At 37.6% G+C, this 13,581-nt stretch overlaps 1 long non-coding RNA gene across 1 annotated transcript; it reads left to right on the top strand.

Annotated features, from left to right (window-relative positions):
- The first annotated feature begins 3,205 nt into the window (after positions 1–3,205).
- LOC145674798 (uncharacterized) lies at positions 3,206–10,523 on the top strand. Its single transcript, XR_014129031.1, has 2 exons — positions 3,206–3,398; positions 9,252–10,523. It is a non-coding gene; the product is annotated as an uncharacterized LOC145674798 (long non-coding RNA).
- Positions 10,524–13,581: the final 3,058 nt, after the last annotated feature.

Genomic DNA, 13,581 nt, shown 5'->3' with positions numbered 1-13,581 from the left:
GCAGAGTGGGAAACCATAAACATTTCAATGGTTGAATTCCGAAAAATGTGAAGTTGTTTTTCGCAACATAATGAGCTGGCAACCCTGGTCTGATATTAGCTGACTGTATTGCTGGTACTAGATATGTTATCATTAGACTTCGGATTTTTGCATATTTGCATGTTTTTTTTTCTTGATGTGATATTGATATGCTTTTTAAACAGAAATTTGTTTGAGCTGTTTTGAAATAAAATAGCAGAGTTTTATAGTGCATATTTTGGAGATTAGTGCATGTTTATGTCGTTAATGCATATAAATGCATATGTAAAGATACAACCAAATTGAAAATTTTTGACGTCCAACAACTTTGCTCATAAATGGAATTTCAAGTTTCTAATATAGACTCAAGATCTTGAAATGGTTCATTGTTGTTGTTTAGAATATCTTCCAAGGTTATGTGAAAGGAGAATAAGAAAGGGGTGAGTGATTTATCCTTCCGGTAATGATGCATGCCTGTCACCTTTTTGAAAGAAGATATAAATAACGGTGTCAAATCACCTACAATAAAATTTCCACGTCACCCATCTCATAAACTGTGTGGTCCTGTGACAGTATAAGAATACCAAAAGAAAAATATTTCCATTTAGTTGTAATGCGACATCTTCAAATTTGAATTTTAACTACCTCAGAATTTTATCCCATTTTTGTCCACCCAAGAAAAAAATGCAGCATTCAAATAAACGAAAAAGGGCCATTTCAAAATTTCGGCGACATCGATCACCTGTAGTGCGACATCCTCGAATTTTAACTAGCTCAGAATTTTGTCCAATTTTTTGTCCATTTTTTCCACCCCAAGAAAAAAATCTGTACCATCCTAATAAACGAGGGAGGACCATTTCAAAATTTCGGACACTTCGATCATCTGTAGTGCGAGATCTTTAAATTCAAATTTTAAATAACTCAGAATTGTGTCGAATTTTTGAACATTTTTGTACCACGAAGAATAAATTTTGTACAATTGAAATAAATCAGCGACGGTCATTTAAAAATTTGGCCACTTGGATCATCTGTAGTGACACATTTTCAAATTTGAATTGCAACTATGTTGGTGGTACAAAAATCTAAAAAAATATATATAGGGAAAATTCAAAGCTAGTTAGAAATCAAATTTAAAGATATCACACTGCTGGTGATCGAAGTGTCCAAAATTTTGAAATGGCCCTCCTTTCTTAACTTAAAAGGTACAAAATTTTTGATGGTACAAAAATGTACGGAAATTGAATAGAATTCTGAGCTAATTAAAATTCGAATTTGAAGATGTCGCTCAACAGGTAATCGGAGTGGCCTATTTTTGAAATGACCCTCCCTCGTTTATTTTAATGGTACGAAACATTTTGTTTGTGGTACATGAATGCGCAAAAATCGAACAACATTTTAAGCTTGTTAAAATTCGAATTTGAAGATGTCGCATTACAGGTGATCGAAGTGCACAAATTTTGAAATGCCCCCTCCCCTCGTTCATTAGAATGCAATGGAACAAAATTTTTTCTTGGATGGACAAAATGGACGTAAATTGGTCAAAATTCTGAGCAAGTTAAATTTCGAATTTGAAACCGTCACACTAGGTGATCGAAGTGGCCGAAATTTTGAAGTGGCTCTATTTCTGTTTATTTGAATAGTACCATTTTTTTCTTAGGTGGACAAAAATTGACAAAAATTGGACAAAGATGTCGCACTACAACTAAATGGTCCAGAAAAATCTTCTAGAAGTTATCTTTTGAAACAATGGATTGAAGTTGAGAGACGTTAACAATTTTGCAAAGTGCATGCTAAACAAATAATATTTTCAAAGTAAGTAAGCTAGTTTTCAGAAGAGGATATTTTTATTTTGTTCAACAGCAAAAGCTCAAACTTCAGCAGCACTTTTTTTTTTTTTTTTTTTTTTTTTTTTTTGCCTTCTTATATTTTCACAGCAGTTTAAAGTCTGGTAAGGAGTTTATACAACTATGAAAAAACCCAGATGTGTGTGTATGTGTTTTCATATTCGACAGAGTTCATTCCAAAGAAACCGTTGAAAAATGTATCTCAGGAAGAAAGAAACAACACTTTTTAAAATTAGCTCTAATTTGATTAAAATATTTGCTTTACAAAATCTAAAACTTGTCACAGCAGTTACTTTCCGAGATAAGTTCTTAAGTTTTTCTGTAAGGAGTTTATGAGAGTATTTAAGTATAAGCTTGTGTTGCTTTGATACGTACCTCGGTTTCTCTAAAGGGAACTTTCCTACTAACAAGTAACACTTCCAAAGTGTAACACTCTTATTTTGATAAAATTTGGCAGGTAGATACTACACATGAAATAAACGACCCCATCAGGATCCTGCCGCCTATAGTCGGACAATTTGTGCATGCCGACCAGATGCCGCGGTCGGATTGCCGGCGCCGGACACCGGCGTCTTTCCGCTCGATTTTCGACCGCGACGAGCAAAAAGAGATTCGTTCACCAATAGAAAACAAAGAGAGTTAGAAGGTAATTTGTTGCTTTAAAATACGAATTAGGGCTTATATTTCCCTCGTATAAAGCTTTCTCAAAACAGTCGGCAGACAGTCGGACGACGACTGCAAAAAGAGACTGCCGGCAATTTCTTGAAAAGCGACGTCGGCACGACGTCGGCGAAAGTTGCAATAACGCGTACCAGCAGCAAAGAGTCGAATTTTGGAAAATGAATAGAGCCTGTATCTTCTTTAATGATGAAGTAAAAATTGAAACTGTCCGAAGGTTTTTCTTGTGGGTGGGCACTAATTCCAAAAAATATGTCTTGTGAAAACGGAGTCGGCAGAAAGTCGGCATACAGCGGACGAAACGACAGCGTCAAAGGATGGTTGTAAAGACGTCGAAACGTTGACGGCGTGCCGACCACGAAAAATGTAAATGCATGAAAAGAAATGTAGTAAAGGGACTGCACGTAAAGGGTATATGAGAAGTAAATACTTAAAATAAAATACAAGTACGAGAGGATCCTTGACAAACATTTTGCAAGGAGACGGCAAACAGCGGCAAATATTGTCGGAAAGACGCCGAAACGTTGGCGGCGTGCCGACAAGTAAAGGAGCCGAAAGAAGGTCGGCAAACAGCGGATGGACCGACCTTGAAAAGATGCTCGGACAGGCGCCGAGCCGCCTTTGCCGCTGAAGAGCCTGATTGCAGAAATCGTAGTCTGGTTGCGCTGCTTGTATGTTCGGTTCGCGTTCTTCATTTGTCACATTGTGATGCAGTGTGGGTAAAGCCCTTCAAAAAAAATTCGTTGAGATAAGTTTACAAATGAAGAAAATTATGTTTATCATTAAAATATTCATTCGTTGGAACTGTACGCAGTTGCTGGTTAAGCAAATACCACGAAAACATGAAGTGAGAGAATGGTGAGTTAATTTAATATTATTCATATACATTTGCATATATTATTGCACTTATTATGCATATACATGTGGTGAGTTAATTTAATATTATGCATATACATTTCAAATTGTCATGAATTTTATATGTTGTGTTACATATGTTAATTGTTGCTGCGCATGAAAAAGATTCGGTTATAGTATGTTCCCGCGCACTGACGTCTCTGGCATATAAAATTTTTTGGGGGCGGGTATCAAAGAAAGTAATTTAAATGGTACTACCTAGCCCAACCTGTGTATTAACTTCGATTCTATTTGTTGCCTTGCTTCTTAACTTCACGAACCCCCTAAGGTATATCGGCAAGTCATTACTGTAGGCAAGGCAGTGACAATAACCAAGTCATCTGAACTGGTTCCCGCAATTATAGTTACAGTTCCCAAGAAGGAAAGACAGAAAACAACGTGCCCTGCCGGGCTCTAATCCACCTTCACTCGCTAACGCTCGTTCGGCAATACTATGTACTGACAGGATATCATTGCCTTGCCCAAAGTAAAGAGTTACCGGTATATCAAGAACTCGCTTACAATTGTAGGGTCCGCGCTGGCTCAGTGGTAGAACGTTCGCCTCTGGTACTTGGGGTCCCGGGTTCGATCCCAGCCATCGCCATGTGAACTTTGTGATGGACAAACACTTTTTGCGTGGGTTTCCTCGGGGTTCTCCCGTTTATTTACACTTTCTCCATTCCACCATTTCATTCATTACTCATCATCACCGTCTTCTTTAGCCTAACCGGCATAACCGTTGGACAAAAAACTTAAAGGTTTCACTTATTTTTTATTTACAAAACGAGGGACAGTTAAGAAACTGTAGTACATTATTTTCTTCTTGAAATTGCAAAAGTTTACATGTCTTAGTTTTTAAGATAAGTGTCTTCTAACTCAACGCCAATGTATTTCTGCACAGTGTACGAAAGCTGTATTTTATGTTTACAACTGAAGCGTTACTAGTATGAAACCATAAAAAGTGATATTGAAAAATGTATGATTACCAAAGCCCATATGTTTTCACTACCCTCGCTTACGCGTATACCCACCGTCGCTGACGCATTTGTTCCCATCAGCATTGCCCTGCTCTGATATTATATAGAATTCGTGCTCTTTAGTGGCCAACTAGCACCAGGGGCGAATCCAGGGGAAGCGATCGGGGCGATTCCCCCTCCCAAAGAGAAATCCTTCTTACTTTATATATAAATAAAACCCATTCCAGAGTTTCGAGTACTTAAAAGTAGCTCAAAGTAGTAGTATTACAACCTACCTCCCCCCCCCCCCAGAAATCCGTCCTGGATCTGCCCCTGACTAGCACAGGTTCGTTCGTGTTTTTGCACTGTAGTTTTTATGCCCCTAAGCTAATGTAAAGTAATCGAACGTAACTTAATCTAATCCAACCAAATATAACCGATCGGAGTACGTTTTGGTACTTTTTTTTTTTTCGATTTTCAAATTGGTTATGCGATACAACAGTAAATCCCTAAATTTAGGTTAGGTTAGATTAGATAGGATTTGTACATAAGTTTTAAGCCGAAATACAAAAAAGCAAGATAATTATCTTAGAGAAACGTGGACAATTTCTCATAATGCTTGTGCCATGACAAGGTTTGTGTTCCTTTAGTATTCTCTAGTATTTAGTGTATCTTTAGTAACCTAATAAGATCCACTAGATTATATACTGCAGGACTTGTTTCACATGTGAGCGAAAACTTCAAAAAAAAAAAAAGGAGAAATGAGGTAGTGGTTAAACGCTCTTGTGTACAGGTTTACTTGTGGCGCAATACTAAAAAAAATTGAAAAATTATAATTCTTTCACCAGTTTCTTTTTTATTGTCCCCTAGTCGGTTTCAAATGGGTGGAATATATTTTACTTGGCATAAATAAAATTCAAGGGGACCTCTAGAAGTAATTGTTGAAAAATTATAATTCTTTTACGATTTGCGTATAAATAAGGCTTCCAGATGTCTAACATAAAAACAGCGCAAAAAAGCACAAAACAATCTGTGCTGGGTGGCCACTAAATAGCACGAATGCTATCGAACCGAGTCAGATAGGGCGAAGCTGGTGAGCCCGCGCGGGAATACGTCCGAAGGGAGCAGGCACGTCTGCGATAGTGTGTATGCGGAGAAGTGAGGGTAGTGGAAGGAAGTGCGTTTTGAGAATAATACAAGTTTCAACAACACTTGTTGTTGTTTCATACTAGTAACTCTCCACTTGTAAACAAAATACAGGTTCTGCACACTGTGCAGAAATATGATACCGGTGTACACGGTGCAGAAATAAGCCGCCCGTGGAAAATAACATCTAATAGAGCCATTTTTCATATGCACTCATTTGTTTTATTCGTCGTAAGGCACTTGTAATGGTTTAACATTAGTAAACGTAAGATACAGTTGTATTACATTGTATGTAATTAAGTTACCTGTAGAAATTCGTTCCTTATAAACATGTCTTTCCATGAAAAGTATTGAATTTTACCTGTAAATCTTCCAAAATGTAGTGCACCAAAACTACACCTGCACCAGACTGTCTTATTTTGATTTTTTGCTGGCCGCGGTGGCTCAGTGGTAGAGCGTTCATCTCTGGTGCATGGGATTCCTGGTTCAAACCCTGCTCCTGTCAAGTGAACTTTGTGTTGGACAAACACCGTGTGCGTGGGTTTTCTCGGGATTCTCCCGTTTTCTCCCACTTTCTTCATTCCACCATTTTCATTCATCTCTCATCATCACCGTCTCCTTTAGCCTAACCGGCATAACCGTGGGACGTAAAACTCAAATATTTCATTTTCATTTTCCGAGTGTTAACCCTTTCTCCTGACACTGTTTCACGATGTGTAGGTACAAAAATTTGGACATCGGAAGTTTGAAAAAATTTAACAATTTAACATTAACATCTGTAGAAAACCATTAGCGACTACTATTAAAACTTTTTTTTGAGGAGAAAAGCTCATCATGAACGAGGGTTCGAAAAAACCCTGGCTTTTTTGAAAAAGCCAAACCCACCTGGGCCCATTTTTTCCGGATTTTTCGAGTTTAATTGGGTTTTTTCAGGTTTAATCGTTTTTTTTTTCGAAATATTTCAATGTCTTTGGGGTAGAAGTGTTAAAATGTGATTTATATTTCAATATTGTCATTGTCACAACTTGCAACAATTTTCTACTCACTGCCGTTTTGAAAAAATGGCCGCCATTTTGATTTTTTTTTTTTTACATTGGACCGCCGAGAAAATCTACACAGCAAATTTAGCATATCTTGTGCTTCTACCGTCAAAATTTCAACTTAAAAGACTGAAAATTGCGCTTCGTAGCGTAGATACTCGTTCATTTGACAAAATGGCCGCCATTTTGATATATTACGTTGGTACGCCGCCAAAATCTAAACAGGGAATTTAGAGTGTCTCGTGCTTGTACTCTAAAAATTTTAACTTAAAAGGCCGAAAGTTGAGTTGATTTTGTGTTTAACGTCCCTTTCAGCAGCGAGGCTATATAAGACGGGACCTACTGATTAAAGTGGAATCCGAACCACGTGAGCTCTCTCCGGGAAGCAAACCCGGGTCACCCACGCCTAAGACGCGTACACTAACCGCTCAGCCATAAAGGAGCTCGGCAGACAAACGAACAAATGTAAAGTTATAGTTTTGTGATTTTTTTTTTTTATAGCGTTTCTCAAAGTTATGTTCATTCGATTGAATTCTTATTACAGATGGTTTGTGTTTTAGACATGTTACTCAAATTGACTCCTAGGAGAACATAAAATGTATTTGTTTTGAAACTTTTATCATTTTTGCCCACCTGATCGATTTTACCTGTAGTTTATTTAAGTATATGTGCATTTTATTTGTTCCATTAACTAGGTTTTATTTTAAGATGTAATATTTTGTATTCAGCCGAATACAAAATTCTCAATTGCCAATACAATAGTGTCGCAAAACCCTGACGCGTATCGAAGTTCTATTTCAAAGTAATATAATGCTATCTTCACTAAATATAATATTCTATTTTAATACATCTTTTTGTCTGGTGAGGGACTTAGGGATTTATTGTTTAACTTGCAGCTTCAAGGTAATGTTTCAAAGATTTCTCAAGAAACTCAAATTCCTACCATTGGATATACGGCAGGATTTCTTTTCTTTTCTGATTCTCGTTTGGGATGGCAACCGTACTGTTGTAATAAAGATTAACCTTTTGTCACTCGCGCCAAATTTAGTAACATAACTACTCGCGCGTTTGATTTTTTCCAACATTGACATTTTGAGATACAAACAATATATTTAGTAAACTTATTTGAAGTAATGCATGCAATTGTTGAGTAAATACTTAGGATATTTGGAATTGTTGCTATAGTGCTGTCAAAATGTCTTGATCCGTGGCAAAAATGCGAACTAAAGTTCAAACCATCGACACATCCACGCGTTGAGCCAATAAGGATTCAGCTGTTGCTAAACGAGAGATCCTTGGCGAAAGGGAGTGAATTCCTTAAGCCGATAGCAACGCTTGGAACAGAAAACTAGGTGTCAAGTCAATGTGGTATATCTATAGCTTGTCAATATCTCTTCTCTGAGATCGGCTTTCGAAATCATCGAATCTAATGCCCTGAGTAGCAGTAAAAAGCTCGTGTAACTCATTGCTGCTCTTACGATTGGAATTCCTGTTCCGTCACATGTCCACAGTGATCGTACATCATCACGTGCTCCTTTCTTTTGGCAATCAAATAAAGACGTCGAAATAAAGTCATTAATTTTGCTCTTGAAGTTGCTGTACAGTTGCAGTGCGTTCTTCGCCGAAACTTGTTCGTAATTTATCCAAATAATTGTTAGTACATTTTACAGTTTCATCAATCACGGGAATATCGATAAATTTCGAAAAAAAAAAAAAAATTGTTTACTCAGTGATACCCTTAGCGGTTCTAGCATTTTTTTCACAATGTTTTTACAGTTTGTCTTTGCTGATGCTGCCAGTTACTATTTACATTTTGTTTTCCTGTCTTTCCCAATGAAACAATATTTTCACTGTAACTGTAATTCACATCCATATCGTTTGCATCTGAATCTGCATCTACACTGTTCTTATCTGCTTCACTATCGTGATCAATATCATCTTCATTCACTTTTTCATTACTTCAATTCGCATCACTTTCAGCAGCCACTAATTTTCGATAGTTAACATCAGACTCATCATTAATATTGTCAAGCCACTTCTCTATCTCACTTCTATTCAAGAAGCGAGACGTTGCTTAGAAAAACAAAACTTCACTCATAAACAATAATTATCACATTAACGATCGCGCGTTGGAAAATTTCAAACTCCATAAAAATATATGTTTGCTAGTGTTATCACGGAACTACTCGCGCGTTTGAAAAAAGCAAACGCAGACAAAACTATTTCCTCAACCTGTACTGGAAGCTACTACAATTGCAGCACGTCAGCAAGCTTTAGGGTGAAAGAGGGGAAGGAGCCACTTGAGGAATAGCAGTGAGGGTGACTCCGCTAATGCGACCCCATTCGTAAAAATCATTAGTTTTTACTCACCTGTTTGTTTTTTTCCAACAGCGCGAGTGACAAAAGGTTAAGTAAAAGTTAACTGTTTCGACGTAATTGAATTCTTCATCAGTGACTATAGTTTTCATTACTCTTACAGGTTTTCTTGTAACATATAGCATCTAACATATAGCGTTGAAGCCGGTTCATTGCAACAAGGTCTATTACACTGTGTAGTTTGGTTTGGTTTTGGTGTGATGAAGTATATTTTCGATTGTAATAAATATGCGTGATGTGCCAACGCCGTACACATTGAAGAGTATATTTTACAAAGCATTATATTTGTTCTATTTTAGATAGTTCATTTATTTCTGGAAGCAAGGGGAAATGTTGCTCAAGAAATACAGAAGTGTTGCAATGGAAGAAGACCCACAGAGAGCAGTAGCGTAGCCAGGATGTGTGTTTGGTGGGGCAAGTGCTGTTATAGGTACATATGGAACAATTCCAAACAAAAAATATATAAACATAAAAATATATAAAAAATTACAAACATCAAACTACATTGTCGGACCTCTTTGGGGGGCACGGCCTCTCTGGGCCCCCCTTCCCTACGCCACTAACGGAGAGTATTGACAAAAATCATATGTACTAACATCCTTAAGATATTTGTGAAGAGTGGTAGGATACATGTGGGACTACAGTTTTTTTTTTCCTTTTAGAACGGGTGAATTTCATTCAATCATAACATTTGTAAAAAATTTCCCATTTTAATGCGGTTTATTTCAAATCACACGGGAATTATGGTCATCACTTACCTTTCAAGCGAATATTGAGAATTACGGTTTTGAAATTGATTTTTGTTTTGCCAATATTACCTTAGTCTCCCTATCCCAGTTTTTGTCGTTAAATTCTTTTTTTATTATTACTTCATCTTTTCTATGCAGTGTTGTAAAATTTTCTGTATCTCTCTATATTCTCACAATCCTGATTCTGAGCTATTTAAATTCTACATTACTATTTCATAGGTTTGAAGTTTTCTTCAATTATAAAGACAACTGTTGTTTGATATTGTTCTTAACTTTTTTTTTTTTTTTTTGCGTGAAATCAGTTAAGAGAGAAAGTGTAATTATATTTCTCAGAGTACAAGCTCCTTAACGGTACCATCGCCTCCTTTCTTTTCTATCCCATTGATTTGTAGGGGAAGTATTCTTCCTTTTCTTTGAAATGAATAAAATTTTTGATGTTCTGATTTTACTGATTTCTTCTGAATATCTATTTAAATGTCCCTTGCTTTGTCAAAATGATCTTTTAGTATATATAAGTATATTATTATTTAAATTAGATGTCATTTATGAATATTAAAAACATACAACACAGAATTTTATTTCCACAAAGTAAGAGACATTTAAATAGACCTGAAGAAAAATAATAAAAAGTAAAACCCTTAAAATGTCAAAGAAACAGAGGAAGATTTCCTCGTATATATCAATGGGCTAAAAAAGAAAAATGGCTGAGTTATTCAAGACAAAATATGGATAGCAGGAATTCTTTAGAATAATATAGTGCTTTTTTGAACATTGTAATCACTTCATATATATTTGCTTTTCTGATTTTACATACTGTATAAAGGCTATCTGTGTTAAAACTCAATGTTATGGAATGCTACAAATTTCTGTTAAAAAAAAAAGTAGTAGTACATCCGAAGGTATATTACATATAACTTCTAAATGATGATAAGGTTCATTACATAGGCTAATGTATATAAGTTAATACGATGTGCATTGTATTTTGTTAATACAATTTGGTGTGTTTTTAGTGCTAATATAGACCAGAAAAAATTGTGATCTTCCCTTCATTTATTCTCTTAAAGAATTCCTTTAAAACAAAGGATCTTTGCAAAGTATTATGTTAAAACACTTCATTTTTTATGTAAATGACTTCATTAACCTTTTTTCTCTATATAATGGGTATGCACTATGAGTATACTGTACATGTGGCTGTTTCATTTACGATATAAATTATTTTCTCACATTTTTCTGTTTCATTGTATACAATTAATGTATAAATCATATAGGAACGAATTAAATGAACAATTAGTTACCTACTTAATTGTTATTTTATCTTAATATTATTTCCACTTTTAAAGTGTATTTAAATAAATATTTAAGGCATAGAGTTAGAACTGACAGCTTAGTCGTTAGAACTTGTGTTTAGTGCATTTCAGTGTTTGGTTTCTACGAATATAGTCATGGGTGTAAGCAGACAAGTGATCGCTCCAGCCACTTTTTTTTTTTTTTTTTTTTTTAAATACCAAAGTTACAACAAATGTAGAGACCTTTTGGCTTGGCTGCTTGGATACACGTCTCTGTTTTCCATATATTGACAAACTAACATCGTTACTGTCCACCTTTTTCTTGTTTACTTTAACTTTTTTTTTTTGCGTGTAGGCTCGGTTTGAATCTCTCCGCCACCACATACCTTTTATTACAGTATTTTTATTTATAATTTTTACTTCATTAATTTTTATTTAAATCTCATTTTCCATTGGGAGTGTGACCCCTGTACTTTAAAAAAAATTAGAAAATCATTGACGTTTAAAATCCTTTTCCAATAGTTGATGGGAAAACGACAACCTAAAAAGACCGTATTTCCGACGGATTGCTGCGGCTTTTTTTTTTTCTCGAAGAAAGCGTTTGCAACTAGCAAATTTTGATTGCATAGAACAGTGTTGTTCCTAGTGGTCGTGATAGTGAAAGATGTGCTTTCAGGGGGAAAATGTACTGACTGTTATAAGTTTTTCACATTAGGCGCACAGACATGTTAATTGAATTATTCTTAACGTTCATTATTAGCTGCTCAGTTGTTATTTTTAGTTCGCTTTTAAGCATTTGTAAGTCATTCCCAGATACTTTTCCTCTATATAGCACTTAAATCGTACTGAGAATTGTAGAAATGTACTGCGTATGTACCGAGTGCAATATACTGGTGGGGGAGGGCCGCGGTGGCTCAGTGGTAGAGCGTTCACCTCTGGTGCCGCCCTGCTCCCGCCTAGTGAACTTTGTGGTGGACAAACACCGTATGCGTGGGTTTTCTCGGGGTTCTCCCGTTTTTTCCCCACTTTCTTCATTCCACCATTTCATTCATTATTCATCATCACCGTCTCCTTTAGCCTAACCGGCATAACTGTGGGACGTAAAATTAAAGATTTCATTTCATTTTTATTACTGGTGGGAATCCGCCATGATTTTCATTGCAGTGCTACGCATCTTTTCTGCTGTCTGTCGACTGGTCGGAAAGGCAACTTTCCACCGGAGGCGCTGGCGCATTTTATGCGCCTTTCCGGTTGTTTGCCGACTGCTCGAAAGGACCTCTTTTCGATGTCAGCTTCTCAATTCTCCCACAGGCGGCATCCGACCTCTTGCCGCAGTCGAAAAGTAGCCCTTTGCCGACTGGATATCAACCCTTCAGGAAGGCAAAATTTTCACCACTTTTTAGAGTAGCTTTGCCTAAGTTTGCCTCCGTGCTATGATTTCTCATGAAGGGCACAATTGCTAGTTCTGAAAGTATATAATACTTCCATGTCCCATTCAATTTCTTGTTTTTTTGGCTGAAAGTGCTGCAAAAAAGCAAAAAGAACAAATTTTATACTGGGACACACAAAAAAATGCAAGTATTATACTTCAAGAACTTCCAAGGGTGCTCCTTGTCGAGAAATCATAGCATGGAGGAAGACTTAGGCAAGACTAATGTAAAAGCTGATGAAAATTTTGCCTTCCTGAAGCGTTGATTTCCAGTCGGCAAAGGGCCACTTTTCGACGGCGGCAAGAAGTCGGATGCCGCCAGTGGGAGAATCGGGAAGCCGACGTCGAAAAGAGGTCCTTTCCAGCAGTCGGCAAACAGCCGGAAAGGCGCATAAAATGCGCCGGCGCCGCCGTCGAACAGTTGACTTGCCGAGCAGTCGGCAAACAGCCGGAAATGAGCATTAAATGCGCCGGCGCCGCCGTCGGAAAGTTGCCTTGCCGAGCAGTCGGCAAACAGCCGTAAAGGTGCAGTAAATGCGCCGGCGCCGCCGTCGGAAAGTTGCCTTGCCGAGCAGTCGGCAAACAGCCGTAAAGGTGCAGTAAATGCGCCGGCGCCGCCGTCGAAAAGAGGCCGGCATAAGGAGTCGGCAGAGGGTCGGAAAGAGGTTTTTCCGACTGTTTTGCCGACTCTGGCGGTCGGCAACAGTTGGCAAAGAGTCGGCAAAGGGCATTATTTTTTACGATTTTCGACCGCTTGCCGCCTCGGCAAAAGGTCGGCAATTTTGAACAAGTAGATCGTCGTGCCGCCGCGGACGGGTGCCGGCTGCCTACCGGCGGCCTGCCACCGTCGACGGCGGCAATCCCTCTTGCCGACCGCGGCATCCTGATGGGGGAATATGTGTTTTTATTTTTCTGCGGAAAAACGGTTTTAGGGGCAAAAGCACCCACCCAAAATTTTGAAAGCTTATGACCGAAATGCAAGTAGAAGTAAACCGAAGTGAATGAAATTGTGCACAGATATTGCAGACGGAAAATAAGGGAATACGGGTTTCGTATATTGCCGTAGAAAACGGTTGGGTGGGACAAGGACCCCCTCCAAACCTTTGATCACAAAATATCAAAAGTGCTAGTAACAGTATGTAAGATGTGTGTAAAGGACATGAAG

This window comes from Thermobia domestica, chromosome 18 (assembly GCF_964235325.1).
Source record: "Thermobia domestica chromosome 18, izTheDome1.hap1.1, whole genome shotgun sequence".
NCBI lineage: Eukaryota > Metazoa > Arthropoda > Insecta > Zygentoma > Lepismatidae > Thermobia > Thermobia domestica.
This window is presented reverse-complemented; position numbering and strand designations above follow the sequence as displayed.